Source organism: Anopheles merus, unplaced genomic scaffold, assembly GCF_017562075.2.
Source record: "Anopheles merus strain MAF unplaced genomic scaffold, AmerM5.1 LNR4000028, whole genome shotgun sequence".
NCBI lineage: Eukaryota > Metazoa > Arthropoda > Insecta > Diptera > Culicidae > Anopheles > Anopheles merus.
In genome coordinates this window covers 197,695-210,019 of record NW_024427608.1, presented here as the reverse complement: position 1 = coordinate 210,019, position 12,325 = coordinate 197,695, and positions in this window count along the sequence as shown.

Sequence of the window (12,325 nt, the reverse complement as noted above, 5' to 3'; positions counted from 1 at the left end):
TTTTTCATCGCCAAGATCTTATTATTGTGTTCCAGGGCTTGGTTTGGTTATTCAAGAAGCCTCAATGATATAAGAACGATAATGGTTGACCTTGCATTTTCGTCAAAATTCAACCATGGCCATATGGATGGATGGAAAGTTGGACATTCCTTCAAATGGCCATAACTTCGTAACCATGTGTCCTAGCGAGACGATTAAGACAGTTTTGGAAAGGTATTGAAGCGGTCTTCTAAAGCCGCACATGGGTTCTACGATTAAACTCACGGATAGTCTTGTAAATGGGCTCTGAATGCATTTTACTCGGGAAAACCTATCAATTTTAGCATGCGTATATAGTGCACTATGACCATTTTGAGACTTTTTCATCGCCAAGATCCTTATTATTGTGTTCCAGGGCTTTGGTTTGGTTATTCAAGAAGCCTCAATGATATAAGAACGATAATGGTTGACCTGCATTTTCGTCAAAATTTCAACCATGGCCATATGGATGGATGGGAAAGTTGGACATTCCTTCAAATGGCCATAACTTCGTAACCATGTGTCCTAGCGAGACGATTAAGACAGTTTTGGAAAGGTATTGAAGCGGTCTTCTAAAAGCCGCACATGGGTTCTACGATTAAACTCACGGATAGTCTTGTAAATGGGCTCTGAATGCATTTTATCGGGAAAACCTATCAATTTAGCATGCGTATATAGTGCACTATGACCCATTTTGAGACTTTTCATCGCCAAGATCCTTATTATTGTGTTCCAGGGCTTTGGTTTGGTTATTCAAGAAGCCTCAATGATATAAGAACGATAATGGTTGACCTGCATTTTCGTCAAAATTTCAACCATGGCCATATGGATGGATGGGAAAGTTGGACATTCCTTCAAATGGCCATAACTTCGTAACCATGTGTCCTAGCGAGACGATTAAGACAGTTTTGGAAAGGTATTGAAGCGGTCTTCTAAAGCCGCACATGGGTTCTACGATTAAACTCACGGATAGTTTGTAAATGGGCTCTGAATGCATTTACTCGGGAAAACCTATCAATTTTAGCATGCGTATATAGTGCACTATGACCCATTTTGAGACTTTTCATCGCCAAGATCCTTATTATTGTGTTCCAGGGCTTTGGTTTGGTTATTCAAGAAGCCTCAATGATATAAGAACGATAATGGTTGACCTTGCATTTTCGTCAAAATTTCAACCATGGCCATATGGATGGATGGGAAAGTTGGACATTCCTTCAAATGGCCATAACTTCGTAACCATGTGTCCTAGCGAGACGATTAAGACAGTTTTGGAAAGGTATTGAAGCGGTCTTCTAAAGCCGCACATGGGTTCTACGATTAAACTCACGGATAGTCTTGTAAATGGGCTCTGAATGCATTTTACTGGGAAAACCTATCAATTTAGCATGCGTATATAGTGCACTATGACCCATTTTGAGACTTTTTCATCGCCAAGATCCTTATTATTGTGTTCCAGGGCTTTGGTTTGGTTATTCAAGAAGCCTCAAGATATAAGAACGATAATGGTTGACTTGCATTTTCGTCAAAATTTCAACCATGGCCATATGGATGATGGAAAGTTGGACATTCCTTCAAATGGCCATAACTTCGTAACCATGTGTCCTAGCGAGACGATTAAGACAGTTTTGGAAAGGTATTGAAGCGGTCTTCTAAAGCCGCACATGGGTTCTACGATTAAACTCACGGGTAGTCTTGTAAATGGGCTCTGAATGCATTTTACTCGGGAAAACCTATCAATTTTAGCATGCGTATATAGTGCACTATGACCCATTTTGAGACTTTTTCATCGCCAAGATCCTTATTATTGTGTTCCAGGGCTTTGGTTTGGTTATTCAAGAAGCCTCAATGATATAAGAACGATAATGGTTGACCTTGCATTTTCGTCAAAATTTCAACCATGGCCATATGGATGGATGGGAAAGTTGGACATTCTTCAAATGGCCATAACTTCGTAACCATGTGTCCTAGCGAGACGATTAAGACAGTTTTGGAAAGGTATTGAAGCGGTCTTCTAAAGCCGCACATGGGTTCTACGATTAAACTCACGGATAGTCTTGTAAATGGGCTCTGAATGCATTTTACTCGGGAAAACCTATCAATTTAGCATGCGTATATAGTGCACTATGACCCATTTTGAGACTTTTTCATCGCCAAGATCCTATTATTGTGTTCCAGGGCTTTGGTTTGGTTATTCAAGAAGCCTCAATGATATAAGAACGATAATGGTTGACCTTGCATTTTCGTCAAAATTTCAACCATGGCCATATGGATGGATGGGAAAGTTGGACATTCCTTCAAATGGCCATAACTTCGTAACCATGTGTCCTAGCGAGACGATTAAGACAGTTTTGGAAAGGTATTGAAGCGGTCTTCTAAAGCCGCACAGGGTTCTACGATTAAACTCACGGATAGTCTTGTAAATGGGCTCTGAATGCATTTTACTCGGGAAAACCTATCAATTTTAGCATGCGTATATAGTGCACTATGACCCATTTTGAGATTTTGTCATCGCCAAGATCCTTATTATTGTGTTCCAGGGCTTTGGTTTGGTTATTCAAGAAGCCTCAATGATATAAGAACGATAATGGTTGACCTTGCATTTTCGTCAAAATTTCAACCATGGCCATATGGATGGATGGGAAAGTTGGACATTCCTTCAAATGGCCATAACTTCGTAACCATGTGTCCTAGCGAGACGATTAAGACAGTTTGGAAAGGTATTGAAGCGGTCTTCTAAAGCCGCACATGGGTTCTACGATTAAACTCACGGATAGTCTTGTAAATGGGCTCTGAATGCATTTTACTCGGGAAAACCTATCAATTTTAGCATGCGTATATAGTGCACTATGACCCATTTTGAGACTTTTTCATCGCCAAGATCCTTATTATTGTGTTCAGGGCTTTGGTTTGGTTATTCAAGAAGCCTCAATGATATAAGAACGATAATGGTTGACCTTGCATTTTCGTCAAAATTTCAACCATGGCCATATGGATGGATGGGAAAGTTGGACATTCCTTCAAATGGCCATAACTTCGTAACCATGTGTCCTAGCGAGACGATTAAGACAGTTTTGGAAAGGTATTGAAGCGGTCTTCTAAAGCCGCACATGGGTTCTACGATTAAACTCACGGATAGTCTTGTAAATGGGCTCTGAATGCATTTTACTCGGGAAAACCTATCAATTTTAGCATGCGTATATAGTGCACTATGACCCATTTTGAGACTTTTTCATCGCCAAGATCCTTATTATTGTGTTCCAGGGCTTTGGTTTGGTTATTCAAGAAGCCTCAATGATATAAGAACGATAATGGTTGACCTTGCATTTTCGTCAAAATTTCAACCATGGCCATATGGATGGATGGGAAAGTTGGACATTCCTTCAAATGGCCATAATCGTAACCATGTGTCTAGCGAGACGATTAAGACAGTTTTGGAAAGGTATTGAAGCGGTCTTCTAAAGCCGCACATGGGTTCTACGATTAAACTCACGGATAGTCTTGTAAATGGGCTCTGAATGCATTTTACTCGGGAAAACCTATCAATTTTAGCATGCGTATATAGTGCACTATGACCCATTTTGAGACTTTTTCATCGCCAAGATCCTTATTATTGTGTTCCAGGGCTTTGGTTTGGTTATTCAAGAAGCCTCAATGATATAAGAACGATAATGGTTGACCTTGCATTTTCGTCAAAATTTCAACCATGGCCATATGGATGGATGGGAAAGTTGGACATTCCTTCAAATGGCCATAACTTCGTAACCATGTGTCCTAGCGAGACGATTAAGACAGTTTTGGAAAGGTATTGAAGCGGTCTTCTAAAGCCGCACATGGGTTCTACGAAAACTCACGGATAGTCTTGTAAATGGCTCTGAATGCATTTTACTCGGGAAAACCTATCAATTTTAGCATGCGTATATAGTGCACTATGACCCATTTTGAGACTTTTTCATCGCCAAGATCCTTATTATTGTGTTCCAGGGCTTTGGTTTGGTTATTCAAGAAGCCTCAATGATATAAGAACGATAATGGTTGACCTTGCATTTTCGTCAAAATTTCAACCATGGCCATATGGATGGATGGGAAAGTTGGACATTCCTTCAAATGGCCATAACTTCGTAACCATGTGTCCTAGCGAGACGATTAAGACAGTTTTGGAAAGGTATTGAAGCGGTCTTCTAAAGCCGCACATGGGTTCTACGATTAAACTCACGGATAGTCTTGTAAATGGGCTCTGAATGCATTTTACTCGGGAAAACCTATCAATTTTAGCATGCGTATATAGTGCACTATGACCCATTTTGAGACTTTTTCATCGCCAAGATCTTATTATTTGTGTTCCAGGGCTTTGGTTTGGTTATTCAAGAAGCCTCAATGATATAAGAACGATAATGGTTGACCTTGCATTTTCGTCAAAATTTCAACCATGGCCATATGGATGGATGGGAAAGTTGGACATTCCTTCAAATGGCCATAACTTCGTAACCATGTGTCCTAGCGAGACGATTAAGACAGTTTGGAAAGGTATTGAAGCGGTCTTCTAAAGCCGCACATGGGTTCTACGATTAAACTCACGGATAGTCTTGTAAATGGGCTCTGAATGCATTTTACTCGGGAAAACCTATCAATTTTAGCATGCGTATATAGTGCACTATGACCCATTTTGAGACTTTTTCATCGCCAAGATCCTTATTATTGTGTTCCAGGGCTTTGGTTTGGTTATTCAAGAAGCCTCAATGATATAAGAACGATAATGGTTGACCTTGCATTTTCGTCAAAATTTCAACCATGGCCATATGGATGGATGGGAAAGTTGGACATTCCTTCAAATGGCCATAACTTCGTAACCATGTGTCCTAGCGAGACGATTAAGACAGTTTGGAAAGGTATTGAAGCGGTCTTCTAAAGCCGCACATGGGTTCTACGATTAAAACTCACGGATAGTTGTAAATGGGCTCTGAATGCATTTTACTCGGGAAAACCTATCAATTTTAGCATGCGTATATAGTGCACTATGACCCATTTTGAGACTTTTCATCGCCAAGATCCTTATTGTGGTTCCAGGGCTTTGGTTTGGTTATTCAAGAAGCCTCAATGATATAAGAACGATAATGGTTGACCTTGCATTTTCGTCAAAATTTCAACCATGGCCATATGGATGGATGGGAAAGTTGGACATTCCTTCAAATGGCCATAACTTCGTAACCATGTGTCCTAGCGAGACGATTAAGACAGTTTTGGAAAGGTATTGAAGCGGTCTTCTAAAGCCGCACATGGGTTCTACGATTAAACTCACGGATAGTCTTGTAAATGGGCTCTGAATGCATTTTACTCGGGAAAACCTATCAATTTTAGCATGCGTATATAGTGCACTATGACCCATTTTGAGACTTTTTCATCGCCAAGATCCTTATTATTGTGTTCCAGGGCTTTGGTTTGGTTATTCAAGAAGCCTCAATGATATAAGAACGATAATGGTTGACCTTGCATTTTCGTCAAAATTTCAACCATGGCCATATGGATGGATGGGAAAGTTGGACATTCCTTCAAATGGCCATAACTTCGTAACCATGTGTCCTAGCGAGACGATTAAGACAGTTTTGGAAAGGTATTGAAGCGGTCTTCTAAAGCCGCACATGGGTTCTACGATTAAACTCACGGATAGTCTTGTAAATGGGCTCTGAATGCATTTTACTCGGGAAAACCTATCAATTTTAGCATGCGTATATAGTGCACTATGACCCTTTGAGACTTTTCATCGCCAAGATCCTTATTATTGTGTTCCAGGGCTTTGGTTTGGTTATTCAAGAAGCCTCAATGATATAAGAACGATAATGGTTGACCTTGCATTTTCGTCAAAATTTCAACCATGGCCATATGGATGGATGGGAAGTTGGACATTCCTTCAAATGGCCATAACTTCGTAACCATGTGTCCTAGCGAGACGATTAAGACAGTTTTGGAAAGGTATTGAAGCGGTCTTCTAAAGCCGCACATGGGTTCTACGATTAAACTCACGGATAGTCTTGTAAATGGGCTCTGAATGCATTTTACTCGGGAAAACCTATCAATTTTAGCATGCGTATATAGTGCACTATGACCCATTTTGAGACTTTTTCATCGCCAAGATCCTTATTATTGTGTTCCAGGGCTTTGGTTTGGTTATTCAAGAAGCCTCAATGATATAAGAACGATAATGGTTGACCTTGCATTTTCGTCAAAATTTCAACCATGGCCATATGGATGGATGGGAAAGTTGGACATTCCTTCAAATGGCCATAACTTCGTAACCATGTGTCCTAGCGAGACGATTAAGACAGTTTGGAAAGGTATTGAAGCGGTCTTCTAAAGCCGCACATGGGTTCTACGATTAAACTCACGGATAGTCTTGTAAATGGGCTCTGAATGCATTTTACTCGGAAAAACCTATCAATTTTAGCATGTGGTATATAGTGCACTATGACCCATTTTGAGACTTTTCATCGCCAAGATCCTATATTGTGTTCCAGGGCTTTGTTTGGTTATTCAAGAAGCCTCAATGATATAAGAACGATAATGGTTGACCTTGCATTTTCGTCAAAATTCAACCATGGCCATATGGATGGATGGGAAAGTTGGACATTCCTTCAAATGGCCATAACTTCGTAACCATGTGTCCTAGCGAGACGATTAAGACAGTTTTGGAAAGGTATTGAAGCGGTCTTCTAAAGCCGCACATGGGTTCTACGATTAAACTCACGGATAGTATAGTCTGTAATGGGCTCTGAATGCATTTTACTCGGGAAAACCTATCAATTTTAGCATGCGTATATAGTGCACTATGACCCATTTTGAGACTTTTTCATCGCCAAGATCCTTATTATTGTGTTCCAGGGCTTTGGTTTGGTTATTCAAGAAGCCTCAATGATATAAGAACGATAATGGTTGACCTTGCATTTTCGTCAAAATTTCAACCATGGCCATATGGATGGATGGGAAAGTTGGACATTCCTTCAAATGGCCATAACTTCGTAACCATGTGTCCTAGCGAGACGATTAAGACAGTTTTGGAAAGGTATTGAAGCGGTCTTCTAAAGCCGCACATGGGTCTACGATTAAACTAACGGATAGTCTTGTAAATGGGCTCTGAATGCATTTTACTCGGGAAACCTATCAATTTTAGCATGCGTATATAGTGCACTATGACCCATTTTGAGACTTTTCATCGCCAAGATCCTTATTATTGTGTTCCAGGGCTTTGGTTTGGTTATTCAAGAAGCCTCAATGATATAAGAACGATAATGGTTGACCTTGCATTTTCGTCAAAATTTCAACCATGGCCATATGGATGGATGGGAAAGTTGGACATTCCTTCAAATGGCCATAACTTCGTAACCATGTGTCCTAGCGAGACGATTAAGACAGTTTTGGAAAGGTATTGAAGCGGTCTTCTAAAGCCGCACATGGGTTCTACGATTAAACTCACGGGTAGTCTTGTAAATGGGCTCTGAATGCATTTTACTCGGGAAAACCTATCAATTTAGCATGCGTATATAGTGCACTATGACCCATTTGAGACTTTTTCATCGCCAAGATCCTTATTATTGTGTTCCAGGGCTTTGGTTTGGTTATTCAAGAAGCCTCAATGATATAAGAACGATAATGGTGACCTTGCATTTTCGTCAAAATTTCAACCATGGCCATATGGATGGATGGGAAAGTTGGACATTCCTTCAAATGGCCATAACTTCGTAACCATGTGTTAGCGAGACGATTAAGACAGTTTTGGAAAGGTATTGAAGCGGTCTTCTAAAGCCGCACATGGGTTCTACGATTAAACTCACGGATAGTCTTGTAAAGGCTCTGAATGCATTTTACTCGGGAAAACCTATCAATTTTAGCATGCGTATATAGTGCACTATGACCCATTTTGAGACTTTTCATCGCCAAGATCCTTATTATTGTGTTCCAGGGCTTTGGTTTGGTTATTCAAGAAGCCTCAATGATATAAGAACGATAATGGTTGACCTTGCATTTTCGTCAAAATTTCAACCATGGCCATATGGATGGATGGGAAAGTTGGACATTCCTTCAAATGGCCATAACTTCGTAACCATGTGTCCTAGCGAGACGATTAAGACAGTTTTGGAAAGGTATTGAAGCGGTCTTCTAAAGCCGCACATGGGTTCTACGATTAAACTCACGGATAGTCTTGTAAATGGGCTCTGAATGCATTTTACTCGGGAAAACCTATCAATTTTAGCATGCGTATATAGTGCACTATGACCCATTTTGAGACTTTTCATCGCCAAGATCCTTATTATTGTGTTCCAGGGCTTTGGTTTGTTATTCAAGAAGCCTCAATGATATAAGAACGATAATGGTTGACCTTGCATTTTCGTCAAAATTTCAACCATGGCCATATGGATGGATGGGAAAGTTGGACATTCCTTCAAATGGCCATAACTTCGTAACCATGTGTCCTAGCGAGACGATTAAGACAGTTTTGGAAAGGTATTGAAGCGGTCTTCTAAAGCCGCACATGGGTTCTACGATTAAACTCACGGATAGTCTTGTAAATGGGCTCTGAATGCATTTTACTCGGGAAAACCTATCAATTTTAGCATGCGTATATAGTGCACTATGACCCATTTTGAGACTTTTTCATCGCCAAGATCCTTATTATTGTGTTCCAGGGCTTTGGTTTGGTTATTCAAGAAGCCTCAATGATATAAGAACGATAATGGTTGACCTTGCATTTTCGTCAAAATTTCAACCATGGCCATATGGATGGATGGGAAAGTTGGACATTCCTTCAAATGGCCATAACTTCGTAACCATGTGTCCTAGCGAGACGATTAAGACAGTTTTGGAAAGGTATTGAAGCGGTCTTCTAAAGCCGCACATGGGTTCTACGATTAAACTCACGGATAGTCTTGTAAATGGGCTCTGAATGCATTTTACTCGGGAAAACCTATCAATTTTAGCATGCGTATATAGTGCACTATGACCCATTTTGAGACTTTTTCATCGCCAAGATCCTTATTATTGTGTTCCAGGGCTTTGGTTTGGTTATTCAAGAAGCCTCAATGATATAAGAACGATAATGGTTGACCTTGCATTTTCGTCAAAATTTCAACCATGGCCATATGGATGGATGGGAAAGTTGGACATTCCTTCAAATGGCCATAACTTCGTAACCATGTGTCCTAGCGAGACGATTAAGACAGTTTTGGAAAGGTATTGAAGCGGTCTTCTAAAGCCGCACATGGGTTCTACGATTAAACTCACGGATAGTCTTGTAAATGGGCTCTGAATGCATTTTACTCGGGAAAACCTATCAATTTTAGCATGCGTATATAGTGCACTATGACCCATTTTGAGACTTTTTCATCGCCAAGATCCTTATTATTGTGTTCCAGGGCTTTGGTTTGGTTATTCAAGAAGCCTCAATGATATAAGAACGATAATGGTTGACCTTGCATTTTCGTCAAAATTTCAACCATGGCCATATGGATGGATGGGAAAGTTGGACATTCCTTCAAATGGCCATAACTTCGTAACCATGTGTCCTAGCGAGACGATTAAGACAGTTTTGGAAAGGTATTGAAGCGGTCTTCTAAAGCCGCACATGGGTTCTACGATAAACTCACGGATAGTCTTGTAAATGGGCTCTGAATGCATTTTACTCGGGAAAACCTATCAATTTTAGCATGCGTATATAGTGCACTATGACCCATTTTGAGACTTTTTCATCGCCAAGATCCTTATTATTGTGTTCCAGGGCTTTGGTTTGGTTATTCAAGAAGCCTCAATGATATAAGAACGATAATGGTTGACCTTGCATTTTCGTCAAAATTTCAACCATGGCCATATGGATGGATGGGAAAGTTGGACATTCCTTCAAATGGCCATAACTTCGTAACCATGTGTCCTAGCGAGACGATTAAGACAGTTTTGGAAAGGTATTGAAGCGGTCTTCTAAAGCCGCACATGGGTTCTACGATTAAACTCACGGATAGTCTTGTAAATGGGCTCTGAATGCATTTTACTCGGGAAAACCTATCAATTTTAGCATGCGTATATAGTGCACTATGACCCATTTTGAGACTTTTTCATCGCCAAGATCCTTATTATTGTGTTCCAGGGCTTTGGTTTGGTTATTCAAGAAGCCTCAATGATATAAGAACGATAATGGTTGACCTTGCATTTTCGTCAAAATTTCAACCATGGCCATATGGATGGATGGGAAAGTTGGACATTCCTTCAAATGGCCATAACTTCGTAACCATGTGTCCTAGCGAGACGATTAAGACAGTTTTGGAAAGGTATTGAAGCGGTCTTCTAAAGCCGCACATGGGTTCTACGATTAAACTCACGGATAGTCTTGTAAATGGGCTCTGAATGCATTTTACTCGGGAAAACCTATCAATTTTAGCATGCGTATATAGTGCACTATGACCCATTTTGAGACTTTTTCATCGCCAAGATCCTTATTATTGTGTTCCAGGGCTTTGGTTTGGTTATTCAAGAAGCCTCAATGATATAAGAACGATAATGGTTGACCTTGCATTTTCGTCAAAATTTCAACCATGGCCATATGGATGGATGGGAAAGTTGGACATTCCTTCAAATGGCCATAACTTCGTAACCATGTGTCCTAGCGAGACGATTAAGACAGTTTTGGAAAGGTATTGAAGCGGTCTTCTAAAGCCGCACATGGGTTCTACGATTAAACTCACGGATAGTCTTGTAAATGGGCTCTGAATGCATTTTACTCGGGAAAACCTATCAATTTTAGCATGCGTATATAGTGCACTATGACCCATTTTGAGACTTTTTCATCGCCAAGATCTTATTATTGTGTTCCAGGGCTTTGGTTTGGTTATTCAAGAAGCCTCAATGATATAAGAACGATAATGGTTGACCTTGCATTTTCGTCAAAATTTCAACCATGGCCATATGGATGGAGGGAAAGTTGGACATTCCTTCAAATGGCCATAACTTCGTAACCATGTGTCCTAGCGAGACGATTAAGACAGTTTTGGAAAGGTATTGAAGCGGTCTTCTAAAGCCGCACATGGGTTCTACGATTAAACTCACGGATAGTCTGTAAATGGGCTCTGAATGCATTTTACTCGGGAAAACCTATCAATTTTAGCATGCGTATATAGTGCACTATGACCCATTTTGAGACTTTTTCATCGCCAAGATCCTTATTATTGTGTTCCAGGGCTTTGGTTTGGTTATTCAAGAAGCCTCAATGATATAAGAACGATAATGGTTGACCTTGCATTTTCGTCAAAATTTCAACCATGGCCATATGGATGGATGGGAAAGTTGGACATTCCTTCAAATGGCCATAACTTCGTAACCATGTGTCCTAGCGAGACGATTAAGACAGTTTTGGAAAGGTATTGAAGCGGTCTTTAAAGCCGCACATGGGTTCTACGATTAAACTCACGGATAGTCTTGTAAATGGGCTCTGAATGCATTTTACTCGGGAAAACCTATCAATTTTAGCATGCGTATATAGTGCACTATGACCCATTTTGAGACTTTTTCATCGCCAAGATCCTTATTATTGTGTTCCAGGGCTTTGGTTTGGTTATTCAAGAAGCCTCAATGATATAAGAACGATAATGGTTGACCTTGCATTTTCGTCAAAATTTCAACCATGGCCATATGGATGGATGGGAAAGTTGGACATTCCTTCAAATGGCCATAACTTCGTAACCATGTGTCCTAGCGAGACGATTAAGACAGTTTTGGAAAGGTATTGAAGCGGTCTTCTAAAGCCGCACATGGGTTCTACGATTAAACTCACGGATAGTCTTGTAAATGGGCTCTGAATGCATTTTACTCGGGAAAACCTATCAATTTTAGCATGCGTATATAGTGCACTATGACCCATTTTGAGACTTTTTCATCGCCAAGATCCTTATTATTGTGTTCCAGGGCTTTGGTTTGGTTATTCAAGAAGCCTCAATGATATAAGAACGATAATGGTTGACCTTGCATTTTCGTCAAAATTTCAACCATGGCCATATGGATGGATGGGAAAGTTGGACATTCCTTCAAATGGCCATAACTTCGTAACCATGTGTCCTAGCGAGACGATTAAGACAGTTTTGGAAAGGTATTGAAGCGGTCTTCTAAAGCCGCACATGGGTTCTACGATTAAACTCACGGATAGTCTTGTAAATGGGCTCTGAATGCATTTTACTCGGGAAAACCTATCAATTTTAGCATGCGTATATAGTGCACTATGACCCATTTTGAGACTTTTTCATCGCCAAGATCCTTATTATTGTGTTCCAGGGCTTTG